General features: G+C 46.7%; 1 protein-coding gene and 1 long non-coding RNA gene across 4 annotated transcripts in view; one reads left to right on the top strand and one right to left on the bottom strand.

The window, feature by feature from the left end:
* WASF2 (WASP family member 2) overlaps positions 1-14,727 on the bottom strand; it is a gene marked incomplete at its 3' end in the record, with an annotated part of 80,635 nt that extends 65,908 nt beyond the window's left edge. For 2 of the 3 annotated variants that reach the window (XM_080801131.1, XM_080801133.1), the window contains exon 1: positions 14,530-14,727. The remainder of the gene's footprint in view (positions 1-14,529) is intronic. The other variant, XM_080801132.1, reaches the window with a different exon arrangement.
* Positions 14,728-15,143: 416 nt separating this feature from the next.
* Positions 15,144-24,617, top strand: LOC308340642. Its single transcript, XR_013966628.1, has 3 exons — positions 15,144-15,236; positions 15,629-15,765; positions 23,847-24,617. It is a non-coding gene; the product is annotated as an uncharacterized lncRNA (long non-coding RNA).
* The last annotated feature ends 3,272 nt before the right edge of the window (positions 24,618-27,889 follow it).

Below are 27,889 nucleotides of genomic sequence, written 5' to 3'. Positions count from 1 at the left end.
GATTTGGCAATTTAAAAAAATTTTTTTTACAAAGAGCACTCATTATTCTCATAATTCGAAAAAGGTATAAATAAAAATAAATCTAAGGTAACTTTCACTCTATTCACTTCTGATTGTGTAATTTGTTGCAATGAGCATGTATTACTTTTGCAATTTCAAAGAGATTTTAAAAACAAATAAATCTAAGGTATTAGAAAAGGGAAGTAAATTACATGCAAATACCAAAGCAAAAAAAAAAAAAAAAAAGATGTGATATAAGATTAAGCAAATTAGAGGAGCAGCAGTTTGTTGGAAAGAACTCTAGATACACATCAAAACCCTGGGTTCATACTGACATACACATTAATGTGGATGAATCACAAAAACTGTAGATTGAACAGGAGAATTCAGACACAAAAATGTGCACATGGTAGGAGTCAAGAACAGGCAAAATTAATTTGTAACAACACAAATCAGAACAGAGGTTGCCCCTAAGACAGTGGAGACTGATTGGAAGGGTATGTGAGGGAACACTGGAAGGTTATGGAAATGTTCTATCTCTTGACTGGGGTGTTGGCTACACGTGTTTACACTTGTCAAAACTCATCTAATTATATACTTGTGCTTCTGTCCATTACACAGTATGTAAACTGTATCATTAAAACATCTGATTAGGGGGGCGCCTGGGTGGCTCAGTGGTTAAAGCCTCTGCCTTTGGCTCAGGTCATGATCCCAGGGTCCTGGGATCGAGCCCCACATCGGGTTCTCTGCTCAGCAGGGAGCCTGCCTCCGCCTCTCTCTCTGCCTGCCTCTCTGCCTACTTGTGATTTCTGTCAAATAAATAATAATAATAAAAATCTTTAAAAAAAAAAAAAACATCTGATTAGGGGGGCGCCTGGGTGGCTCGGTGGGTTAAAGCCTCTGCCTTCGGCTCAGGTCACCATCCTAGGGTCCTGGGATCAAGCCCCACATCGGGCTCTCTGCTCCGTGGGGAGCCTGCTTCCTCCTCTCTCTCTGCCTGCCTCTCTGCCTACTTGTGATCTTTGTCAAATAAATAAATATTTTTTTAAAAAATCTGATTAGGGAGACTGGGTGGCTCAGTTGGTTAAGTGACTGCCTTCAGCTCAAGTCATGATCCCAGGGTCCTGGGATCCAGTCCCACTTAGGGCTCCCCCTGCTCTGCGGGAGCCTGCTTCTTCCTCTCCCTCTGCCTGCCACTTCCCTGCTTGTGCTTTCTCTCTGTCAAATAAAAATAAAATAAAATATTTTTTTAAAAATAAAATTAAAAATCTGATTAAATTCAAATAAAGAAAGAAAAAAATCTCACTAAAAAAATAAAGGACAGGGGCACCTGGGTGGCTCATTGGGTTGAAGCCTCTGCTTTCGGCTCGGGTCGTGATCCCAGGGTCCTAGGATCGAGCCCCGCATCAGGCTCTCTGCTCCGCAGGGAGCCTGCTTCCTCCTCTCTCTGCCTGCCTCTCTGCCTACTTGTGATCTTTGTCTGTCTAATAAATAAATTAAAAAAATAAAATAAAATAAAGGACAGGGGCCTATGGGTGGCTCAGTCAGTTAAGCATACGACTCTTAATTTCAGCTAAGGTCATGATCTCAGTGTCCCGGGATCAAGCCCCACTGGGGCTCTGTGCTCAATGTGGAGCCTGCTTCTCCCTCTCTCTCTCTCTGCCCTTCCCCACCCATGCCTCCACGCATGCGCTCTGCTTTCTCTCAAATAAATAAATATGTAAAATCTTTTTAAAAATATTAAAAATAGGGATGCCCGGGTGGCTCAGTAGGTTAAATGCCTGCCTTTGGCTCAGGTCATAATCCCAGGGTCCTGGGCAGGCTCCCTGCTCAGCCCTCTGCCTGCCACTCCCCCCTGCTTGTGTGCTCCCCCGGCTTGTATGTCCTCCCTGACAAATAATAAATAAATAAATAAATAAATAAATACGTTGATTAATTAACCAACTAATCAATTAATTAAGCTGGGAGGACGGGCAAAATGGGTGAAGGGGAGTGAGAGATACAGGCTTCCAGATATGGAATGTATACATCACAGGGATGAAAGGTACAAGGTAGGGAATATAGTCAACCGTATTGCAATAGCCCTGTTATGATGACAGAAGGTAGTTATACCTGTAGCGAGCATGAAGTTATCCAATCATTATGCTGTGCACTTGAAACTAATGTAACATTGTGTGTCAACTATACTTCAGATAGATAGATAGATAGATACATAGAGGCTGTAGAGTACAAAGAAGGGGAAAAAAAGACACTGTTTGACTCAAATCTACTATTTATTAGTTGAGTGACTTAAAGGAAGTTACTTAACCTTTCTGAGCTTGTTTACCTGTAAAATGTAGCTACTAACATAATATAACTTATCTTAAGTGCTGGGGAGTGATTGTAATGGTATATACCAAAGTGGGAGCACTGTGCTTTGCAATTTTTCATTGCAAATGAATGCTAAAGGAGTTTTAAAAGTAAAAAGGGGCAAAATTGTTCTTCTACTTCTTACAATTCCACAAATGATTTTGGTATCAGGAATAGTATTCTTTAAAGACTATCAGTATTCTACAAAGGGAAATTTAGAGTTCTCAATTATGAACAGAAAGGAACATCAATGGGCATGACCTAAGACCTCCTTCTACATAGTTAAACACAACTTCTCAAGATATTATTTCAGAGGGACCTGGGTGGCTCAGCTGGTTAAGCGTCTGCCTTGGCTCAAGTCATGATTCCAGGGTCCTGGGATCAAGTCCTCCATCAGGCTCCCTCCTCAGCGGGAAGTCTGCTTCTCTCTCTCAAAAATAAATAAGTAAAAATTTTAAAAAGAGAGTGAGAGGGGCGCCTGGGTGGCTCAGTGGGTTAAAGCCTCTGCCTTCGGCTCAGGTCATGATCTCGGGGTCCTGGGATCGAGCCCCACATCGGGCTCTCTGCTCAGCAGGGAGCCTGCTTCCTCCTCTCTCTCTGCCTGCCTCTCTGCCTACTTGTGATCTTTCTGTCAAATAAATAAATAAAATCTTTAAAAAGAGAGAGAGAGAGAGAGAGAGAAAGCATTTTATACTGCTGTTTAGTACTTGCTACAATGATGGCATAATCAGGGGAGAAAAATGTCTCACTTTTGAATACCCGAGAGTAAATGAATTATTATTTTATTATGTTGATTACAAAGTTTAAGTATCACCATAAGCCACATCATATATACATGTGTATATGTGTATGTGTGCTTATACACACACATATTCACTCAAATTGGAACTAAGCTGAACCACTGCTTTTCAAAAGGGCTTCTATATTCTAAAAATAAGAACCTTACTTCTGTTCAACCGGAATTAATCTTACAACTAACAGAGTATGCTTCAGACTCTCATATTTTACCAGAAAAGAAAAACAGCTTGAAAAGTAATATTATAGGCAAAGTTTAATAGCCTCTCCCATCAATCTCAAACTAATTTTCTTTATTGGTGTGTAGAAATCATGAAGAGCAAATTTTTCTGAGATATTTCTATATCTGAACATTATTTCCTCTGCAAGCATTCAACAATTCTTGTTTCTATTCTTCTCTTTTCTAATTCAATTCTGTTTGGTTTCTAAGTTAAGAAGTGTGCTTCATTTGCATAAATGGTAACTATTCTGAGATACCATTCATAACTATACATTTGAATTCTCCAGAGTACCATTCACAACTTCAAATGGAACAGGAAAAAACTCATTCAACATCACTTTAATGGTGACTAAGACATGAATGATTATAATGTTATATTGTGGAGGATTGGTCAAAGGACAGTGAAGTCCCCAAATGTTACTACTAACTTGTAATCACTTTATGAATGCCCCAAGGGAACAAGAACCATTGCCTTGACCAATCTACCTATCACAAAAAAAATACCGAGCTTAGAAAAATATGCCCATTAGCTTAACATAATTTTTTTAGAATTATAAAAATGCAGGGCCATCAAAAACTATCAAAGAAGAATCCTGACAAGTCCTGGCAAGTTTTCTATAAAACCAATACTGATTTTTCTCTAGGTGTTAAACTTTTCAGCTGTGAGCTTTTCTGAGAAAATCTTTTATGCAAGGTAGTAATAGTCTAGTAGTTCTTTACTCCACTAATCAGTGGTAGAAACTAAATTTACATAAATCTGTATAAAAAATTCAGCTATCTATCTATACTGCTCTAACATTTTTTTTTTTTTAAGATTTTATTTGGGGTGCCTGGGTGGCTCAGTTGGTTAAGCAGCTGCCTTTGGCTCAGGTCATGATCCCAGGGTCCTGAGATCAAGTCCCACAATGGGCTCCTTCCTTAGCAGGGAGCCTGCTTCTCCCTCTCCCTCTGCCTGCCATTCCACCTGTTTGTGCTCTCACTCTTACTCTCTCTCTGTTAAATAAGTAAAAATAAAATCTTAAAAAAAATAAAGATTTTATTTACTTATTTATTTGAGGGACACAAGCAGGAGTAGGAGAGGGAGAAGCAGGGTTCCTGCTGAGGAAGAAGGGGCTCTGAGCAGGAAGCCAGATGCAGGGCTTGATCCCAGGATTCTGGGATCATGACCCAAGCCCAAGGCAGACACTTATAGGCACCCCTGCTCTAATATATTTAAACCAGATTAAAATAAAATTTGAACAGAAAAAGAAAATAATGGGGCTACTTTAAAGCTGTCACTTCCTGGTTTCCCTCATTTTTTTTTTTTAAGATTTTATTTATTGGGGCAACTGGGTGGCTCAATTGGATAAGCCACTGCCTTCGGCTCAGGTTGTGATCCCGGAGTCCCAGGATCGAGTCCCGCATCTGGCTCCCAGCTCTGCAGGGAGTCTGCTTCTCCCTCTGACCTTCTCCCCTCTCATGCTCTCTCTCACTCTCTCTCTAAGTAAATAAATAAAATCTTAAAAAAAAAAAAAAAGGATTTTATTTATTTGAGAGAGAGTAAGCAAGGTACCCAGGTGCCTTTAAAGATTTTATTTGTTTGCCAGAAAGAAAGAAAGAGAGAAATAGTGAGAGCAGAAGCAGCTGGAGCAGCAGGCAAAGGGAGAAGCAGACTCCCTGCTGAGCAAGGGGCCCAATGAAGGACTCAATCCCAGAACCCTGAGATCATGACCTGAGCCAAAGGCAGACGCTTAACTGACTGAGCCACCCAGGCATCCCCTCATTTTTCTTTCTTATCCTATCCAAATCTTATCCATTTTTCTTTCTTATCCAAAGTCATAAACAAGAGATTGTGTAACTAGAAAGAAGGAATAAAAGGAGAGTGTACACCTAAGAACATCTACATTTACTTCCCTCTATGATTCCGCCGCCCCTACCCTCTATATAACAGTTCTCAACAGGGGGCAACTGTGCCCCTTGGGAGACATTTCACAACATCTGGAGACATTTTTGGTTGTCAGAGATAGTGAGAAGAGGGTACTAATGGGTAGTGAGTAAAGACCAGGGATACTGCTAAACGTCCCACAACGCACAGGATAGCCCTCCACAATGATAGATGATCCAGCCCAAAATGTCAATAGTGTCAAGGCTGAGAAACCCTATCCCAAGGCCTAAGAAAGACCTACCTCTCAGAAGACACTCAATAAATGTTTGCTGATCTGAACTGAAAAGACCATGAATTGGAAGAAAAGCAAAACTTACAAGTATGAAGTAGGAGACAGAGGCCATGATTTAAGCATTATTAGCATCTACTAAGCCTTTAATGCGTGTTGAGCACCAGTCCTATCAAAAATGAACGATTCAGTCCTGCTCTTAAGGAGCTCACAGTCAGGCAGAGTGAAGAGCTTGTAATCTGTCTAATATCAGATTTGACAAACTGATACACAAAGAAGAAAACAGGAGAGCCTGGGTGGCTCAGTCGGTTAAGCATCTGCCTTTAGCTCAGGTCATGATCCAAAACCTTGGGATCAAGCCCAAGTCAGGCTCCCTGATCAGTGGGGAGTCGGCTTCTCCCTCTCCTTCTGCCCCTTCCCCTGCTCAAGCTCTCTCTCATGCATGCACTCCCTTACAAATAAATAAAATCTTAAAAAGTCGATGCGCCTGGGTGGCTCAGTTGTTAAGCATCTGCCTTCGGCTCAGGCCCCGCATCTCGCTCCCTGATCAGCGGGAAGCTTGCTTCTCCCTCTCCCACTCCCCCTGCTGTGTTCCCTCTCACTATGTCAAATAAATAAATAAATAAATAAATAAAATCTTTAAAAAAGAAATTTTTTCATTTGAGAGAGATACAGAGACAGAGAGCACAAGCAGGGGGAGAGGGAGAGGGAGAAGCAGACTCCACGTGGAGCTGGGAGCCTGACATGGGGCTTGATCCTAGGACCTAGACATCATGACCTGAGCCGAAGGCAAACGCTTAACCATCTGAGCCCACCCAGGTGACCCAAGAAATTTTTTTATTAAAAAAAAAAAAGGAGGGGGCGCCTGGGTGGCTCAGTGGGTTAAAGCCGCTGCCTTCGGCTCAGGTCATGATCCCACGGTCCTGGGATCGAGTCCCGCATCAGGCTCTCTGCTCAGCAGGGAGCCTGCTTCCTCCCTTCTCTCTCTGCCTACTTGTGATCTGTCAAATAAATAAATAAAATCTTGAAAAAAAAAAGGAGGGACGCCTGGATGGCTCAGATGGTTAAGTGTCTGCCTTTAGCTCAGGTCATGATCCCGAGTACTACATCAGGCTCCCTGCTCAGTAGTGAGTCTGCTTCTCCCTCTGCCTGCTGCTCCCCCTGCTTGTACACTCACACTCTTGCTCTGTCTCTCTGGCAAATAAATAAACAAAATATTTTTTTAAAAAAGGAAAGAACATACAAAGGAGTCACTCAATTTTCCCTCGGCAGGCTTCATGGAAGAGATGACATCTTAGTTGAGTTCAGAAGAGCAGGAAGTATCTTATTTCATAGCTTATGAGCCTCTTTCCAAATAAAGAACCATTCATTTCTTCAGTCAACAAAAAACACTCCCCCACCCAAATCCCAAACAATTACCGCACTTTGCACCTATTCACAGTTTAGCAACTGTCACCCTCATCAGTCTTACTAAGTAAAACCACTACCCCAGAAATAAAACTTCCAGTTGTCTGCAGACCCAGACTCTATCTAATCCTGCCTAAGTCACAAAATCACAGCCTACCAACTAACTGGCAATGATCTAACTATGGGTCCACATCTACCAACTGTGTCAGTATCTTAGAAAGCTATTTTGCTGGGATGCTTGGGTAGCTCAGTTGGTTAAGAATGTTAACTTTGGGGCGCCTGGGTGGCTCAGTTGATTAGGCGACTGCCTTTGGCTCAGGTCATGATCCTGGAGTCCTGGGATCAAGTCCCACATTGGGCTCCCTGCTCGGCAGGGAGTCTTGTTTCTCCTGCTGACCTCTCTCCTCTTGTGCTCTCTCTCTCATTCCCTCTCTCTCTCTCTCTCTCAAATGAATAAATAAAATCTTTTTAGGGGCGCCTGGGTGGCTCAGTGGGTTAAAGCCTCTGCCTTCGGCTCAGGTCGTGATCCCAGGGTCCTGGGATCCAGCCCCACATCGGGCTCTCTGCTCCGTGGAGAGCCTGCTTCCTCCTCTCTCTCTGCCTGCCTCTCTGCCTACTTGTGATCTCTGTCTGTCAAATAGATGAGTAAAATCTTTAAAAATAAATAAATAAAATGAAATCTTTTTAAAAAAAAAGAATGCTGACTTTGGCTCAGTCATGATCTCAGGGTTGTGAGACAAAGCCTTGCACTGGGTTCTCTGCCAGGCATGGAGCCTGCTTAAGATTCTCTCTCTCCCTTTGCCCCTTCCCGCCCCCACCATCACTTAAAAAAAAAAAAAAAAAAGTCTATTTACCTTACCAAAAAATTTGGGTCCTCTTCCACCCTACCCAATGCATGCCAGGACCAGCAACAAAGTAACCAATATATAGGGGACCTGGGTGGCTCAGCTGGTTAAAGCATCTGACTCTTGGTTTAGGCTCTGGTCATGATCTCAGGGCTGTGGGATCAAGCCCTGTGGCCAGGCTCCAAACTCAGCGTGGGGTCTGTTTGTTCTTCTCCCTCTGCTCCTCCCCGCAATTCTCTCTCTCTTTAAAATAATAAATAGGGGCGTCTGGGTGGCTCAGTGGATTAGGCCTCTGCCTTCGGCTCAGGTCATGATCTCAGGGTTCTGGGATGGAGCCCTGCGTCGGGCTCTCTGCTCATCGGGGAGCCTGCTTTCCCCACTCTGACCTGCCTCTCTGCCTACTTGTGATCTCGATCTCTCTCTCTCTATTGAATAAATAAATAAAATCTTAAAATAATAAATAAAAATTTTTTAAGAAGTAACCAATAGGGTGCCTGGATGTCTCAGTTGGCTAACCGACTGCCTTCGGCTCAGATCATGATCCTGGAGTCCCGGGACTGAGTCCCACATCAGGCTTCCAGATCCATGGGGAGTCAGCTTCTCCCTCTATCCTTCTCCCCCTCATGCTCTCTCTCTCTCAAATAAATAAACAAAATCTTAAAAAAAAATAAATAAATAACCAATATATATTTATTGAGCACCTACAATATGCTTATGCCAATGGTTCTCACCCCTCGCTGTGTACTGACATCAGAGCTCCCAACCCAGGTATGAATATGTCTTAATGGTAAATTCCAATGCAAGACAGAATTTGCATTACAGAATACAAAAGAAGTACAAGACACAGTCAGTTCCTATCTTGAAAAGCTCATCCACAATCACAACAGGGTAATTTGGAAAAAGATATTAGTCTACCAATTGTAGTCCTTTTGCAATACTATCAATGCTTATAAAATAGAAGAAACTGGGGTAGTCTGGATATGAATTGCTCCTATCACCTAGTCCAGTCATACACCGAATCCACCTGCAACTCCTGATATGCTGTTCTATACCCTTTCTATCTCCTAGACAGTAAAAGTACCATTCTCAGGAGCTATGGAGACATCCCAAGTAGGAGAATGAACTGAAGCCCACAAATCAGGAAGCTACAAGGTAACCTGAAGGCCAGAATCTCTCAAATTCACGCCATCATGGGCCTTCTCCTTTTTTTTTTTTTTTTAATTTTTATCTACTTATTTGCGAGAGAGAGAGAGCGCCAGCATGAGAAGGGGGAGGGGCAGAGGGAGAAGCCCAGCAAGGAGCCTGATGGGGGAACTCAATCCCAGGACCCTGGGATCATGACCCCAAGCCAAAGGCAGAGGCTCAACTGCCTGAGCCACCCAGGTGTCCCATGGGAACTCCTTTAAAGAGAAGAAATACTTCTTTAACCTCCAACACGACTAGTGTACCTCACTGTATAGCTGAAGTGTCCAATAAGAGTAAAGAATAGTTTTTTTGGTTTTTGTTTTAGATTTTATTTATTTATTTGGGAAAGCCAGACTCAGAGCAGGGTGAAGGGCAGAGAGAGAAGCAGACTTCTTGCTGAGCAGGGAACCTGATGCGAGGCTCAATCCCAGGACTCCAAGATCATGACCTCAGCCAAAGGCAGACACTTAACCGACTGAGTCACCCAGGCACTCCAAGAATAGTTTTTTAATTTGCTCTTAGAGGACCTGGCCATTTAAAGAAATCACCCAAATTCATAAGGCTGGTAAGTTCAAATTTCTCATATAACATACACTTAAAATAAAAATACTCGGGGCGCCTGGGTGGCTCAGTGGGTTAAGCCTCTGACTTAGGCTCAGGTCGTGGTCTCGGGGTCCTGGGATCGAGCCCTGCATCCGGGCTCTCTGCTCAGCGGGGAGCCTGCTTCCCTTCCCCTCTCTCTGCCTGCCTCTCTGCCTGCTTGTGATCTCTCTCTGTCAAATAAATAAAATCTTTAAATAAATAAATAAATATACTCTAAATTAAATATATTTTAGTAAGCTCCTTACCAAGATATCCAAATTGTGGAAGCCTCAAAAATTAAAAATTAAAAATATTGTTGAGTAAACTCTACCCCCAAAGTGGGGCTTGAACTCACACTCCCATGATCAAGCATCATATACTCTACTGACTGAGCCCGCCAGGCATCCCCAAAATTAAAAATTTTTCAGTAGAGGATGCAATTCTTGATCTTGGGGATGTGAATTCAAGCCCCACATTGGGCACAGAGCTTACTTTAAAAAACAAAACAAAACAAAACAAAAAACTTACTTCAACCTAAATCCTACCCAGCAGTGATGTTCTCATACTAAAGACCACCCTGAGTTGGGGCACCTGGGTGGCTCAGTGGTTTAAGCCGCTGCCTTCGGCTCGGGTCATGATCTCAGGGTCCTGGGATCGAGTCCCACAGCGGGCTCTCTGCTCGGCAGGGAGCCTGCTTCACTCTCACTCTCTCTGCCTGCCTCTCTGCCTACTTGTGATCTCTCTCTGTCAAATAAATAAATAAAATCTTTTAAAAAAAAATAAAAAAAAAATAAAGACCACCCTGAGCTTTCAATTCTGCAAACATAAACCTACAGATCCTCGCCTGATTAGTCTCTCTCTGAATCGCACAGAAAAAGGTATAATTCTCTTGTTACACAAAAACTGGTGAGCACAAGACCCTATAAATTCCTTTTTTAGGGGTGCCTGGGTGGCTCAGTAGTTAAGCGTCTGCCTTCGGCTCAGGTCATGATCCCAGGGTACTGGGATCGAGCCCTGTATTGGGCTCCCTGCTCAGTGGGAAGCCTGCTTCTCCTTCTCCCACTCCCCCTGCTTGTGTTCCCTTTCTCTCTCTCTCTCTCTCTCTCTCTCTGTCTCTCTCTCCCTGTCAAAAAACAAATAAAACCTTTAACATAAATCAATAATAAATTATTTTTAAAAAGAGTTATAGAAAAAATAATAATAAATTAAAATTAAAATTAAAAAGAGGGTAGGGTGCCATTCAATGATCTAAAAGAGGGAACAAGAAGGGTATTAAAAGGTAAATTTGGGGGGTGCCTGGGTGGCTCAGTGGGTTAAAGCCTTGCCTTCGGCTCAGGTCATGATCCCGGGGTTCTGGGATCGAGCCCCACATCGGGCTCTCTGCTCAGCGGGGAGCCTTCTTCCTCCTTTCTCTCTGTCTGCCTCTCTGCCTACCTGTGATCTCTCTCTGTCAAGTAAATAAATAAATAAATAAATATTTTTTAAAAAAAGGTAAATTTGGGTACTTAAGGAAAAATGTACATTGGCACATATTAATTACAACAAGACAATTACATGAAAGATGGACATGAACAAAAAGCATTTTCTATGTACTACTGTTTTTAGGACCCATAGTTTGTTTTTGGTTTTTTTTGAAGATTTTATTTATTTATTTGACAGACAGAGATCACAAATAGGCAGAGAGGCAGGCAGAGAGAGAGGAGGAAGCAGGCCCCCTGCTGAGCAGAGAGCCCGATGTGGGGCTCGATCCTAGGACCCTGGGATCATGACCTGAGCTGAAGGCAGAGGCTTTAACCCACTGAGCCATCCAGGCGCCCCTAGGACCCATAGTTTTGAAATTAGTTTGGTCTGCAGTATTTCTCCTTGTAATTGTCCATGTCATCCTATAACTTATCCAAACTTATATGGACCCATGTAAATTTTATCCATTTATCCACAATCCCTTAACTTCAATTCCAAAATCTGAAAGGCTGTAAAGATAAGTTTTTCATTACTCATTTGGTGGCAAAACCCGACATGAAATGACATGAGGCTATTTATAGTATTTATTTATACCAGTTGCTGTGAACATTCTGACATTTTACTATAGAAATGGTAATGTGTTTGATTACAAGGTGCTGCCCCGATCTCTCTGGGACATTACATAACACACAGTACCATATTCCTTTTCGAAAATCCCAAAAACTCTATATTCAAAAAACATCTGGTCCCATATTCCTTTTCGAAAATCCCAAAAACTCTATATTCAAAAAACATCTGGTCCCAAGAACTGTTGTGGGGTGGTTTGGTTTTTTTTTTTTTGGCCCCAAGGTACTATAGACTGGTATGCTAATTAAGACTAAGTCTTGGGGTGCCTGGGTGGCGTAGTGGGTTAAAGTCTCTGCCTTTGGCCTGGGTCATGATCCCAGGGTCCTGCTGCTCAGCAGGGGGCCTGCTTCCTCCTCTCTCTGTCTGCCTCTCTGCCTGTCTGTCAAATAAATAAATAAAATCTTAAAAAAAAAAAAAAGAAGTCTAAGTCTTATACAGAAAATATAACTAATATAGAGATGAAGGTAGAACTTCAGATCAATTCAATGCCTTAACAACTATTCACACATACACAATCCTGTAAAACAAAGCATTAACAAGACTTTTAACAAATGCAAAACTCAAACACACCCTTACATATTTTTTCAAGTGATGGTGATACTTACATCATCCAGTATCTAGATCAATTCCTCTTAGATTGAAATTCACTAATTTAAATCATAGTTAATATAGACCAAAAGACTGCAATTGGCAATTAAGTTGAGAAAAACAATCATCCACTGGTAAATAAGAAACTCAGTAAAATGTTCTGATCTTTAAGAAATTTATCTCAGAGGGTTTCATATCTAAAATTATCATTTTAGGGATGCCTGGGTGGCTCAGTCAGTTAAGCATCTGCCTTGGGCTGGGGTCATGATCCCAGTGTCCTGGGTCCCCTGCATCAGGTTCCTTGGCTCAGCAGGGAGCCTGCTTCTCCCTCTGCCTGCCACTCCCTCTGGTCGTGCTCTATCTCAAATAAGCAAAGTTTAAAAAAAAATTATAAATTAATAAATAAATAAAGTATCATTCTAGAATACAATTTCTCAACTTTGAACAAATTACAATTGACTTTTTCTGTGAAAGCAGGGCCTTAGACAGGGACAGCAACAGGAACAGCTCTTAAAGATATCTGAATTGGAAGAAGAGTTTCACAGTTCTTTCCTTCCTTCCTCCTTCAGTAGCTGCTTTTCTGGTTTTAGAATTTCAAACAAAGAAATACATATTGGCTCCACTGCTAAGAAACGCCCTCTTTCTCAGCAACTTCCTCTTCCAATTTTCTTCCCTACCATTGACATATGAGAACAATACACACTGCCGGTCCTACCATTTTGATTAACCAAAAGCTGAGGCTTAGAAAAATTAAGGGCTACAATTTATCATATCCAACTACTAGTCTCTGACTCCAGGTCCACAATCTTCACTCATCTAGAAGTCAGATAACAGGGAACACAAAGAAAGGAAGGAACATTACGCTGCATCACAGGCAGGGTACTGAACCTTGGTTCCAGGAATCCAAAGAAATTTGAACAAATGGGAAATTTCTCTCATCCCAGGAAAATTTAGGGAGGAGAAAAAGTTACTGGGCTGGCTCCCCTCTGAACCAAGAGTCAAATCTATACATCAACAGTTGGTGAACTTCTACAAGCCACCCATTCAAGATTCAAACTGAGGTCTTTGAGGTTCTGACAACTTTAAAGTAACTTTTCAATTTAGAAACGGTCCTTTCCAACTCACAGACTGAAAAAAGGGAATGCGCTTATAATTAGCCATCCAGAGTTCAAGGTCCAGCCTGTCCCCATGCCAGAGGTCAATTCAAGTGTATGGGACCAGACCTCTCCCTCCATTTGTGACACAGCAAACTTCTTTTAAGTGGATAATGACTTCCCCCTTGTCTGATGATTCTCAAAGGAAACCACCTTACAGTTGGTTGGTAAGCTTTGTGTGACCTTGGACAAGTTACTAAATTTCTCTGAAACTCGGTTTCCTTAAGTGTAAATTCCCAAGAGCGGCTGTAAAAATTAAGAACATAAGCCTAAATAAGGGCTGGCACACAGTCGGAGAACCATAAATGCTTCCCCTCCCACTCCTAAACCCCCTGAATTGCTTGGGGCCTAACTTTCAATCATTGCCCCAAGAGGTTCCAAGGGTACTTTCCTCTCCTCCCATGCTATGGAGCCCCAGCGTATAACTTTGCCATCTCAAAGGCTCTGGGTCCCTAGAGGACCAAGACAACCAGAGTCTTCTACCTAATCATAGTCTGGGGTCCATCCAGCCTTCATGAAAGTGCCCCCTTAGCCAACTCGCCTCCTTACCCTGCAGAACCATCCAGTACACATACATACATACATACATACGTACATACGTACATACATACATACGTCCATACACACACGTACGTACACACAGTCCTCTCCGTCACTCCTCGACTCAGCAGGCCATGGATCTCAAAGAGCCCTACAATTCGTTCATGGCCCCGCTTTGGAAAACTAAAGCTCCGCCTGGAGAACAACTTGCCCGAGATCTCCGAGAACATCTGAGATCCAACTCATGTACAACTGCCTACAAAGCCTTCGTTTTACAAGTAGGGAAACTGAGGCCCAGAGAGGGAAGTGACTTGCCCAAGGTCACACAGCGAGTTAGTGCCAGCGCCAGGCCAGGATGAGGGCACTTTCGCACCTCACAGATTCGCGGGCCCCTCCAAATCTCCGAGGGGACCTCCAGGACACCTCCTCCCTGGGGAAGGGAGTGTAGAATAAGAGGCCACCCCGCGCTGACCGCTCCCCCGGCCACTGCCGGTCCGCGGCAGAAGGTGCGCCACCCACTCCCCCGGGACCCCGCGAGGCTCAAGGCAGGGGGTGGGGGGGTGGCGGCACGGCCGGGCCCGGCGCCTCACCCCGGGGCCCGCCCGCGGGGACTTGTTGCTCACCTGGTCTCGTGCGGTCGCCCTCAGCGACAGAGAGGCCTACCAGCCGCCCTGCTCCGCACGGGGTCTGTTCCCGTGGGCCGCCTCCGGGGATGCCACACAGCCAAACCCCCCTCAGCGCGCTACGCCCCCAGCCGCGCTCAACCGGCCCGCGTCCGCCATTACGCGATGCCCCGCCCTGGGACACAGCCACACCCCGCCAAAGGCCCTGATTGGCTCTCTGCCCCACCCTCCTGGGGCTTTCGGGCATTCCATTGGCCCGAGTGGAATGCCAGTTAAATAGCTACGCAAAAGACGTACTCAAGGGTACAGTCTGGAGAGCTCCACCCGAGCTACTTCCGCAATCGGAGTAAACAGCGAGAGGGCAAACCAAGTGAAGTGGGGGGTGGAGATTAAACTGAATCAACTCCTAAATTCAAGGAAGGAAAATCCTACCTAAGAAAGTGTAAACTCCTACAGAGTGTATTGAAATATGGATTTCACTTGTTAGAGTTCAAACAACCGGGGTTTTTGGTGGAAGGAAGGGGCCAAACCCGTGAACTTTCTGTGGATACCCCTCAAGTTGCAGATAGTTTTGCCCGGGTCTCGGGCCCGACCGAAAGTAGGGTGGGGAGAGTGAGTCATAGGCTCTGGCCCGCTGCAAAATGATTCTTCCGGGGCGAGGTCCGGGGTCCTGGGACTGGGAGCTGATTCTGAATGGCCGGGGTCAGGTGAGCGAGACCCTGGTCAGGCATCACCTCATTCTGCGACCTCAGACGACTTCCTGAACTTATCTGGGTCTCAGTTTGTCCTTCTGCAAAATAGGAGTAGTCATGTCGGCCTCATGTCCTGGCGTTTTGAAGCTACACGCCTGAGTTGGGTATATGTGCGTTTTGTTGATTATAAAAGGCTGCAGCTGGATACCATTTGACAAATTCACAAGTTAGCGAAAATCTCTCATTTAGTTCTTTTGAGCAACTCTGTAAGGCGGATATTGTCTTCGTTTTGCAGGAGAGAAAACTGAAAACTCCATGACTTACCCTGGGTCACCCAGGGAATTTGAAACAACCCTAGGACTCAATCTTGTATCTTTTGTCTTCCATTTCTGTATTTCTCCTTCCAGGCCTGGTGTCCCCTGAGAAAGACGTTCTTCCACCAACCCTTTAGCATTCCGGGCAGTGTCATGAGAGTGCCAGGCCAGTTCCCTTCTCTCCAGTCACCCTAGGCCCCAGCTGTTTCTAGGGTCCTAGGAATCAGGAGGTGAGTAGGGGATGACAGGTGGGTCAGCAACCCAGACAGAATCCCAAACAAGGACACAGGGGCAGTGACACCATTGTGGGCCCTCAGCAGGGCAGCCTCCATGCCAAGACTTAAATCCAGGTCTCTTTGCTCTCAGAACAGGGCTCTTTTCATTACAGGATTGTTTTTCCCAGAAGGGCTGCCTTGGCTGTAATTCCTAGTCCTTTTCCCTCTCTGGAAAGGAAGGAGGCCAAGATGGGAGGGGGAGGGGGAGCCATCTAAGCCTTTAGAAGGGCGGAGACCACCAAGTGCATGGTGCTGAAAGAGCCTCAGTGCTGGCTGAGTCAGTGACCTCCAGGCTCAAATTGGGACATGTGGTCTGACAAGCAATGACTATTTAAATCGTGACTGTGGCCATTGGGTGCTGGGAGGCAGCAGGTGCTGTGCAGAAGTCAGTGGCTTTGGGTTAGCCTGACCTGAAATTGCATCCAAGCTCCACTACTTATAGCTTTTTGAGCCTCACTTATGTCTTCTCTAAAATGGGGACAACAGGGCGTCTGGGTGGCTCAGTCGGTTAGGCATCTGCCTTCAGCTCAGGTCATGATCTGGGGGTTCTGGGATCTAGTCCTGCATGGGGCTCCTTGCTCAGCAGGGAGCCTGCTTGTCCTCCTCCCTCTGCCTGAGGCACCCCCCTGCTTGTGCTCCCTCTCTCTCTGTCAAATGAAGAAATAAAATCTTTTAAAAATTTCATATATATATATATATATATATATATCTCCACATCAGTGCCAAAAAAATATGTATATCCACATCACTGCTAAAAAAAAAAAATAAAATTAAAAAATTAAAAATAAGATGGGGACAGCAGGGCAGTTGTGAGGATTCAGTGAGTTAATTGTGAAATTAATGAGTCATGTGTAAAAAGTACCTGATATTTATCTATTCATTCATGGATTCATCTATTCAGTAAAAAATTACTAAGTACCGGGGTGCCTGGCTGGCTCAGTCGGTAGAGCATATGACTCTCGATTTTAGAGTCAGTGAGTTCAAAACCTATGTTGGGTGTAGGGTTTACTTTAAAAAAAAAATTGGGGTGCCTGGGTGGCTCAGTGGGTTAAGCCTCTGCCTTCAGCTCTGGTCATAATCTCAGGGTCCTGGGATTGAGCCCCGCATCAGGCTCTCTGCTCAGCGGGGAACCTGCTTACCCCTCTCTCTCTGCCTGCCTCTCTGCCTACTTGTGATCTCTGTCAAATAAATAATAAAATCTTTTAAAAAAATTATTAAGCACTGACTATGGATAGACAGCCTGCCAGTGGTACAGCTACAATGGTGGGCAAAACAGACAGACCCTCATGGAGCTTAGAGTTTAGTGAGGAAGTAAGTCATAAAACAAATGACCAGATGAATCAAAATAGAGTTAGAAACTGGTAAGGAACGAGAAGGCGAAGTACAAGGTGTTTATGAGAGTGCATGTTGGAATGGGGTGGAGCCAGAAGAGGCTTCCTGCAGAGGTGATATCTCAGGGCGAGTTGGTGAATGGGGCTGAACCAGGCAGCAGGTCTTTGGGAGAAGGATTGCAGGCCAAGAGAAGGGCATCCAGGCCAATTGGAATAGGTGGCAATGAGGAGGGAGGACAAAGCTCATGCAGGGGCCTAAGCAAATGAGGTGTTACAGGGGAGGGAACCTGACTTTGAAATGAGGCTCATTTCCAAGGGTCTGTGTACTTTTCTGATAGGCCCTGAATGCAAGCTTTGAGGCCAACCCAGGGTTTGCATCCTGGCCCTGCCATCTCACTTCAGACTGTGTGACCTTGTCCGGTCACCACACCTCTCCGTGCCTCATCTCCTTTTCTAAGAAATGGGGATAATGATAAAGTGTCATGGGGGGCAGTGAGGACTCAGTGTAGAATGTGTCTGAAGTGTTCCGGCACACAGAAGGCCCTCCATAAAAGGTGCTCATTCTTCCCAGCATGGAGGGAGGTGAGCCCGAGGCAGCAGATCCATCAGTAAGTTTGGGAGAGCGCTGATGGAAGCATTCATACACTGGGCAAGTTGTCATCTGACCTTAATTGTTTTGCGAGACTTTGAAGCCAGGCAAGCCTGGGTTCAAATCATAGCTATAGCACTTTTTAGCAGTGTGACCTTGAGCAAGTGACTTTGCCTCTGTGAGCCTCAGTTTCCTTATCCGTAAAATGGGGATCATAATTGTTTTTATCTCCCAGAACTGTGAAAGTTAAATGAGATAATAAATGCAAAGCACTGGGGCGCTGGGTGGCTCAGTTGGTTAAGCAACTGCTCAGGTCACGCTCAGGTCATGATCCTGGAGTCCCAGGATGGAGTCCCACATCAGGCTCCCTGCTCAGCAGGAAGTCTGCTTCTCCTGCAGACCTCTCTCCTCATGCTGTCTCTCTCTCTCATTAATAAATAAATAAAATCTTTAAACAAACAAACAAACAAACTTTAAAAAAAAATGCAAAGCACTTCACACAGTGATTGGCACATAGTAAGCAGCTGTTAAATATTAACTTTAATAGTATTATTGTCATTAACTCTAACTTTATTAGTAATTTAATAATAATTATTATTGTCGATATCAGCATTACCACCTGTCCTAGGTAAGATTTTGGAGCTTTGCTTGAAGATTGTCTGGCAACAAGAGCCATAGGTTCTCCTTTTAGGCAACGGACATAGACAAGTTGCTTTCTGAGGGGATGGTGCTGAGGGATCATATTAATAAGCACTAACATGGGGCATTTCCTATGTGTGTCAAACACATGCTAAGTGCTGTCCATGCATTAACTCATAAGTCCTCCTAGTAGCCTTATGAGTGAGGTCCTGTCATTACCATTATTTTACAAATGAGACAAAAGAAGCACTAAGAGGTTAAATGACTTGCCCAAGGCCACCCAGTCTGCAGGCGGCACAGCTGGAATTCGAACCCAGCCTCTGAACGTGAATGGACTTATTGCGCTTGAGGGTAAGCCCTCCCTCCTCTACCCAAGCAGTTCCGAGGAGTTATCACCGCCGAGGAGTTATCACCGCCGGAGGGATGAAGGCCAAACCCATTCCTTTCCCACCAGTTTTGAAAAGTAACCCCTGCCTGTTTGTTCCCTGCCCTCCAAGGCAGCTTAGAGCCAGCAATAGACCCTCTTCCACTGCAAGGGAAAGCAAAAAGTCATTTAGAGTCTGAGTCCCAAAAGTCTTGGCCAAGTCACACCCCCTGTCTGAGCCTCAGTTTCCTTATCTATGAAATAGGGATGATAGCAGCTTGCTTACAGGGCTGTTGTGAGGAGCACAAAGAATAAGGCCTGCGTAAACTATGAAGTGCTGTCAGCACAGGCAGGCCTCTCATTGTTGCTATGGGGATGGCAAACACCCTGGGGAAAGCAGCCTAAACCAGTACAGCTGGCAAAATTGCCGTCTCTAGAGAAAGTCCTGGGTTTGAGTCCAGGATCTGCCTGTTACACCCTGTGTGACCTTGAGCAAGTTATAAAACCTGGCTGAGCCTCAGTTTTCTCATCCATAAAATGGAGTGAATAATACCAATTGTACAGCTGGGGAGAAAAACACTGAGGGAATGCATAAAAAGCCATGAACCAATTCCTGGTACAGAGCTGGCAGAACCCAGTGTGTTAAGGGAAGAAACAAATCACAAGGACCATGAAGAATCACAATGACCCCTCTTCACCGCCCCTGGTTAAGGGGAAGAAGATGGAGACCAGTGTGTTCAGAGCCCAGGACAGTCTGCAGCCACTTCCCTACCTCTAGCATCGTCAGCTCTTGCTGGGTCCACTGCATCTCTCTCTCTCTCTCTCTCTCTCTCTCTCTCTCTCTCTCTCTCCCTCCTTCTCGTCAAACAAGTTCTTCTCCACTGAGCAATCCCAGGGGGCCCTGAACCTCAGTTCCAGCCAAGCTCACAGGCTTTCCCCGCCTCCACATCCTTAATCCACAGCCTTTGCATTTGCCATTCCTTCCACCTGGAATGCTCTCTCCTCCCGGAGAGCTTGTGATGGGGAGAGGGGGATGCTGAAGGGAAAGGATCTGGAATGATGCTCCCCTTCCTCCTCACTCCACTCCCCTACATCTCCCACGCTGCATGCCTGACCTCCCCCCGCCTCCCAGCGTGGGGGGATGAAGCAGCATCAGGAGGGGGAGGAAAAGGGGGAGGACTCCGTGAAGGGCCCTCTGTGGGGTTTTTCACCTGCTCAGAAGAGGCAGACGGAAATGAGAGCTCTAGAAAAAAAATGCCTGCTGCTCTGCTCCGGAGGCCCCCGCTCAGGGAAGCCTCCCTGCCTTCCCACTGTGCCATCTTCTCTTCCTCCCCCTCCTCCTGCAGGCAGGTGCCACAGTCAAGGAACATGGGTGGGCGGCAGGCCAGGGAGACGTGGGTTCAAATCCCATTCCTGTCCCTTACAGTGACTGGCCTGGCCTTAGCAAGAACCTTTGGCCCCCACATACCTCATTTCTCAGTAAAAGGACAAACAGTCCTGCCTCTCAGGCGGCTGTGAGGGCTAAGTGGGGTGCCAGATGAAAATGCCTGGCACAGCCAAGGTGCTGGGCCATAAGGCAAATTCACAAGCGCCATGCAGATACTCGCCCATTGAATTCCCGGTAAGGTAGGTACCCTTAATCTCCCCTTTTGACAGATGATGAAACTGAGGCACAGAGAGATGATCTACCTTGTCCAAGGTCACACAGTAAGAGGCAGAGCTTCATCTCCGTTCTGCCCACCACACTACGGTACGCTCAGTACTGGCTGTCAGGGGTATTGTTGCTCTGATTTGTTTTTATCGGAGCTGACTCTGTGCCCTCAGTGAGTACATGTTATTCTTCCCCCACATTCAAAATCTTGCCTGAATTTTCCCTCTGTCATGACATCCTCCAGGCTGTTTCTTTAAAGAGCATACATTGCTCTCTCGTCTGGCCAGGCCAACCCAGGGCTCTAGGGACCAGTGATCCATCCACCGAGTCTCTGTTTTTCAGCGGCTCCCAATCTGGTAGGGAAGAAAATACATATAATAAAAAAAAAATTGTTTCAAGTTTTTTTAAGTTTAGGGGCACCTGGGTGGCTCAGTCATTAGACGTCTATCCGCCTTTGGCTCGGGTCATGATCCCAGGGTCCTGGGACTGAGCCCCACTTCGAGCTCCCTGCTTGGTGAGAAGCTTGCTTGCTTTCTCCCACTCCCCCTGCTTGTGTTCTTGCTCTCGCTGTCTCTCTCTCCGTCAAATAAATAAATAAAATCTTTAAAAAAATTTTTTTAAATTTATTTATTTGAGAGAGAGAGAGCAGGGTGAGTGGCAGAGGAAAAGCAGGCTCCCCACCGAGCAAGGAGCCCAGTGTGGGACTCTATCCCAGGACCCTGGGTTTGTGACCTGAGCTAAAGGCAGAGGCTTAACCAACTGAGCCACTGAAGTGCCCCTACATACATAAAAATTATCATAAAAGAGGGAGACACCAATTGCAGCAGGAGCTATAAGCTCACAAAACCTTACACTCAACCTAACACAACTGAAGGACTGAGCAGGTTCATAGAGGAGGGGTCATTTGGGTGCGGCCTTGAAGGGTGAGTAGGAGTTCCTCAGATACGGTTATTTTTTATTTTTTTTTCTTTTAAAGATTTTATTTATTGGGGCGCCTGGGTGGCTCAGTGGGTTAAGCCTCTGCCTTCGGCTCAGGTCATGATCTCAGGGTCCTGGGATGGAGCCCCTCATCGGGCTCTCTGCTCAGCAGGGAGCCTGCTTCCCTTCCTCTCTCTCTGCCTGCCTCTCTGCCTGTTTGTGCTCTCTCTCTCTGTCATATAAGTAAAATCTTTAAAAAAAGAAAAAAAAGAATATGATGTGTAGTGCAGACCCTGCAAAGGGGACTGGATAAATAAAGGCTAGAGAGTAAGATATTTGGGATCAGTTCTGTGCCAGACCCTGTACTGTATATGCTGCAGGTATAGAGGTGGAGAGAGAGTAATTGGGCCCTGAAGATGCTTCCAGACTTGTTGGGGTGGGGGGGTGGGGGGGGGACAGAAAGCCACAAGTAAAGCAAAAATATCCATATTAAACAAAAACCCAAGGCACCTGGGTGGCTCAGTGGGTTAAAGCCTCTGCCTTCTGCTCAGGTCATGATCCCCAGGGTCCTGGGATCAAGCCCTTCATCAGGCTCTCTGCTCAGCAGGGAGCCTGCTTCCCCTTCTCTCTCCGCCTGCCTCTCTGCCTACTTGTGATCTGTCTGTCAAATAAATAAATAAAATCTTAAAAAAAAAAAAAAAGAATGGATATTAGATTTGTCAAATGCTTTAAAAAAAAAAAAAAAGGGCACCTGGGTGGCTCAGTGGGTTAAAGCCTCTGCCTTCAGCTCAGGTCGTGATGCCAGGGTCCTAGGATCAAGCCCTGCATCATCTCAACGGGGAGCCTGCTTTCCCGTCTCTCTCTGCCTACTTGTGATCTCTGTCTGTCAAATTAAATAAATAAAATCTTTTAAAAATAAATAAATAAAAAACCAGTGTTGACTATAAAATAGGAATAAGAAACCCCAATAAAGTTCTATTTTTTCCGGGGTGCCTGGCTGGCTCAGGGGGTTAAAGCCTCTGCCTTCGGCTCAGGTCATGATCTCAGGGTCCTGGGATCAAGCCCTGCATCAGGCTCTAGCCCTGCATCGGGCTCTCTGCTCAATGGGAAGCCTGCTTCCTCCTCTCTCTCTGCCTGCCTCTCTGCCTACTTGTGATCTCTGTCTGTCAAATAAATAAATAAAATCTTAAAAAAAAAAAAGTTCTGTTTTTTTCCCATGAGTGCTCTTTAAATGTTTTTTTTTAATTATCAAACATCAAATTAGTTTTTTTTTTTTCATCAAATTAGTTTTTAAAAAAATAATAATATTTGGGGGCGCCTGGTTGGCTCAGTGGATTAACCATCTGCCTTCAGCTCAGGTCATGATCTCAGGGCCCCCGGATCTATCGGGCTTCACACAGCAAGGGGCAGGCACCCTGCTCAGCGAGGAGTCTGCTCGCCTCCTGCCCCTCCCACCTCATACCCCCCCATAAGTCAATAAATAAAATAATATTTTTAAAAAATATTATATGTATACTTTTTTAGTGTCTCTGCTTTGCTGGTGCCCTAAACACGTGCTCGGTCTGCTGATTGGGTAATTGGACAGGGTGATAGGCCAGAGGGAGGCATCCAGGTGAGAGTGGAGAAGGGTGTGGAAAGCAGAGGGAATTTCACAGGCAAAGGCCCAGAGGCAAGAGGAAAAATGGCACTTTGGGGAAAAAGGAAATCCTTTGATGAGCGCTGGCAAGTGGGAAGAGGTGGCAATAGAGAATCGGTCTGGATTCTCCTGGAGCCGGGGAAGCACTAAAGGGCTTTAACTGGGGTGCGCCATAATCCAAGGTCCCTTCTGCGAGAGCTCACTCTGAATATTTCTAGAGACCTACTTCCAGTTTGAATCCATTCATTCCAGAGACCCCGTGTACCTACTAGGCTTCAAGGACCGACCCAGGTGCTGGGGCTGCAGCAGATTATTAAGGGCTTGGTGGGCAGGGACACTGATGGCCACCGGACAGTGGGTCTGGCTGGGCAAAGGCTTGGAGTGTGGAAGTGCGTGCCCTGCAGAGAGAGCCAAGCCCGGTGCCGGACAGTGAGGCCCTGAGGTGGGAGATGCCGTTCAGGCTCTTTGCTGTGAAGAGGCCAGAGGTTCCTAAGACCAGAGAATAAAGGAATGAAAACGGGGGCAGAGGCAATGGGCGAGGGGTGGAAAATCCTCATCTTGTAACCTCCCGAGAAGGCGGCCAAGTGGGCAGAGGGGCAAAAGGCCCAGCCAACCCCTTCAGCCCCCTGTGCTTTCCCAGGCCTGCCGAACCCTGCAGCTTGGCTCCTCGTGGCCCAAGAAGTCAGACCCAACCCTGAAGGAGAGCAGAGGCGGATGAGGAGGGCGCGAGGGACAGGCCCCGGCCTCTGCCCAGCAGGGCCTTCCCTCCCAGCGGCTGGAGCCAACCCGGCTGAGGAGCCAGAGGTTACGGGGAAGGATTAAGGAGTTGGTTGCTTTTTTACCCAAACTGTGGCTCTTTCTCTTTCTCTCTCTCTCTCTTTCTTTCTTTCTTTTTTTTTTTTTTAAAGAAAAATGTTCCTGTACACGCACCCAGAGGCTTTTGCAGGAGGCGGCTGTTGGAGAACCGGGAAAACAAGCCAAGAAACAAGAGAGAGGAAGAAGACCACGCCTCGCCTGGCAGATTCCTAATGGCCCAGGAGACCTGAGGCTTTACTGTGGGAGGCCGGTGGGGGGAGTGAGGGGGGTGCTGGCTCGGGTGGGAGGGAAGGGCAGGCCGAAGGACAGCCACTTGCTGGTCGGTGACCTTGGGCGGGATGCTGCCTGCTTCCCTCTGGTGAGAACGGGGAGGAGGGGGGCAGGGGCAGGGCTGGCCGGCTGAGGTCACAGGAAGGCCCCTTCCAGCCTGAAACGCGATCTCGGGATGTGGGGCCTGCCAACCTGCAGCGACCCTGGGCCAGCAGAGATGAAAGGCTGCCTGTCCCCAGCTTCCGGACCCCCGAGGCCCCAGTGCCTCAGACTTGAAGGGCAGCAAAGCTGCTGCAGCTGGCTGGAGCCAGTTCCTGGACTCCCCACCCCACCTGATGTCATCCAACCCTCCCTTCCCTGTTTGGCTGGGGACCCTCAGGCCCAGAGAGGGCTGTTGACCTACCGGAGGTCACACAGCAAGTTGGAGGCTGAGCCAGGGCTCACCACAAAGTCTTTGGGCTCCAAGTCCAGGCCTCATTCCCTTTCCCAGAAACTTGGCTGCCTGGGGCCTTACCCCAGGGAGTGGGAGAGACCCAGGGTTAGGGGAGACAGTTGGAAGCTGTGTCCTTTGAAGTCAAGACTTAATGTTGACCAAAGTGCTTTTCTTTTCCTTCTTTCTCTCTCTCTCTCTCTCTCTCTCTCTCTTTTTTTTTAAGACAAAAAAGAACGTTCCAGGCCCCTGCCATGAGCCTGGACTTGCTCTGTTGGCAGGGGAAGGAATGCAGCTCTGGCCGCCACAGCCGCTGGTGGCCAGCTGCAGCCTCCGCTCCCGCCGCTCCCACCCCAGTGGGCGCGGGGACAAAGGCCTCTTCTCAGGCTGATCCCCTCCAGCTCCCTGGATCAGTGGGGGCAGAGCATCAACCCGGAGGCTTGGTTACAGACCAGCTAAGTCGCCGTCCCTCTCTGAGCCATAGTGCCCTTTCTAGAAAATGGGAGCCAAGGATTTGCCTGACCTACTTCTCAACATTATGTGGGGGCTCCAAAGAGGTAAAGTTACAGAAATACAGACCTCTCTCTCAGCGCCTCCTTCTGCCTGAGGGTCTGCCTACTCAGACAGCCCTCTGCCTCACCTGACCCTCCCTCCTTCCTCGAGCTTCACCTGGCCAGCCCCAGCTCACTCAGCTTGGCTCAGCAGGACGGTCCCTTGCTCTGGGGAGCCTTCCCTCACCTCCAGGTGAATACCCTGCTCCTTCAGGGTATTTATCACTGTTGTAATTAAATAATTAATTGTGTAATTGGATCTGTCTCCCCACTACAATGTGAACTCGAGTAATAGCTGGCACCCAGTGCTTACCCAGTACCGGGGACCTTACACGTACCAGCCCACTGAGTCCCTGTGGCAGGGACTGTCCGTTCCCCTGTCTTATGGATGAGCAACCCGAGACAATGAGAGGTTCGGGGACTTACCTGAAGTCACAGCCAGCTGGAGGTTCGTCCGGGACGGAGCACCAAAGAGTTGCAGAACTGGGATTCAAATCTAGACCCCAGGCTGTAACCATTACCCCTCGAATAAGGCAGGCTGAGCTTGTTCCCTCTCCTCCCCAGCTTCCAGAACAGCCGGCATACAGTAGGTCCTCAGTGTGAATGAACACACAAACAGATGAGGAAGATACATTTTGGAGAAGAACAAAGCACCTTCCAGGAGTGAGTTTTGCAGGTGCCAAGTGTGGAGCTGCGCCATGGTTGGGGGACGGGGTGCCCAATAAATTGTGAAGGACCAATTATTGGGCTTCCCTCTGGAGGGCACACTTGGGCCGGAAGCCCCGGATGCCATCTTTGACAACTCCTTCCATTTCATCCCCAAGTTCTGCTTGGTTTCTCCTCAGTGCACCTCCTCTTCTCCATCCCTCAACCCTCATCTCTTTCTTGGATTTTTTTTTTAAGTAAGCTCTCTACCCAATGTGGAGATTGAACTCATGACCCAGAGAACAAGAGGCACATGCTCTACTGACTGAACCAGCCGGGCCCCCCTTTTCTTGGATTTTTGTAGCAACTGCTTTACCGGTTTCTCCATCTCTAACTTCTCCTCCTTCAAAGTGAGCTCTCAGTGTAGAAAGCTGAGTGCGGGTGCTGTCCCTCTTTACCCCCTCCTTCACTAATGAACCTTCCATGGCCCCACGGCTCTCTGGATAAAGCCCATACTCCTCACCAAGGCTTCTGCCACCAAGCCCTGCCTCCACCCATTCAGTCTCCCCCCTGCCCCCCCTCCTCCACATGTCCTCCATTCAAGCCACTCTATGTAGTAGATGTTAAGAGCACGGAAGCAGGGGTGCCTCGGTGGCTCAGTGGGTTAAACCTCTGCCTTCGGCTCGGGTTGTGATCTCAGGGTCCTGGGATCGAACCCTGCATGGGGCTCTCTGCTCAGCGGGGAGCCTGCTTCCCCTTCTCTCTCTGCCTGCCTCTCTGCCTTCTTGTGATCTCTCTCTCTGTCAAATAAATAAATAAAATCTTAAAAAAAAAAAAAAAAAAGCACAGAAGCAGAGAGACCTGGCTTCAAGTCTTGGTTCTGCCATGTACAGCCATGAGAGTCTGTAAGCAAATCACTTCCCCTCTCTGAGCCTTGAGTTACTGCATCTAGAAAATGGGCATAATTCTAATACCTAAGGAGTCAATGAATACAGAAGGTGCTGAGCCCAGTATCTGACATCCCCAATGGTCACTATAATTCTTATACTCTCCGCTGTCACAAAGAGCATTTCTTTCTGTCCATTTCACTTATTCTTTATGACCCAGCTCAAATGTCACCTCTTACAGGAAATTTTCCTTGATATTCACACCCTGTTCCGCAGGTGAAGTCAGTCTCACTTTCTATACTTGCTTGCACTTTGCTCCTCTATAAAGCCCTTGTAAATTTTGCTCTCTCTTTCCCCCATTACCCCAAGAATTCCTGGAGAGGAGGAATAAATACCATTTTCCTTAAGCCCCTGCCCGGCATGCAGCAGGTGCTCAGTAAATGTTGGTCGAATTGAAGGGAGTCACCATGGCTTGGTGACCACCTTGCAGGGAGAAGTCCTGAGTGGTGAGACAGCTGGAGTCTGCTGGGGGCCTGGCGCTGGGGATACTGGTGGCAGGGAGTGGGAGGCAGAGGGGGCGAAGGAAACTGCTGACCTCTGGGCTCTTCCTGGTGAGACCCTTTGGTACTCCAAGGAAAGGAAAGAGGGAAGAGGATATGAGTAGGTCCAGGTGCTGAGCAGGGGTGAGGTGGGTGGGGCTGTAGCAAGAGCTGGGGCGTGGGTGGGAGCTGGCAGACTCCCGCTCCTCTAAGACCCGGGCTGGGCCTGGCAGGACAGGGCCTCGCAGCCCAAGTCCCCGCCTGCCACACCCCGCCTCATCCTGGCACCTGGATTAAGTGACTTTTCAAGTTGTAAAGCTACATCTTGATTTGCAAGGAAGCAAAACCCAAGCCTGGCTTTGTCTTGTTGCTGAGCAGGGAGAAAGGGGGATGTTCCCTTTCATTTGTCGTTCTACATAGACCATATCTTGTAGTCCTGGGCACATCAAAGAAGGTAATTCTTGATTTTGCAAACCCAGGTGACGGTCACATTATCCCTAACTGTTGTTTCAATTGCTGCTCCTGCCACTCCCCCTACTAAAAACCCTTCTCTTGGGACGCCCGGGCTGGCTTAGTCAAAAGGGCATGGGATGCTTGATCTCGGGGTCGTGAGTTCAAGCCCCATACTGGGTGTAGAGATGACTTAAATTAAAAAAGAAAGAAAAGAAAAAAGAAAAAAAGAAACTTAAAAAACCCTTCTGGGCCTGCCTACTGCTGTCAGGATAAACTCCTATTTCCTAACCCAGCCTATAACGCCCTGGCCCTGGCTTGGATCCCTACCTCCTCTTGGATTCTCTCACATTTCACTCTCCC

The sequence above is a fragment of the Martes martes genome, assembly GCF_963455335.1.
Source record: "Martes martes genome assembly, chromosome: 4".
Classification (NCBI taxonomy): Eukaryota; Metazoa; Chordata; class Mammalia; order Carnivora; family Mustelidae; genus Martes; species Martes martes.
Note: the sequence above shows the minus strand (reverse complement) of the source record. Positions and strands in the feature narration are given on the sequence as shown.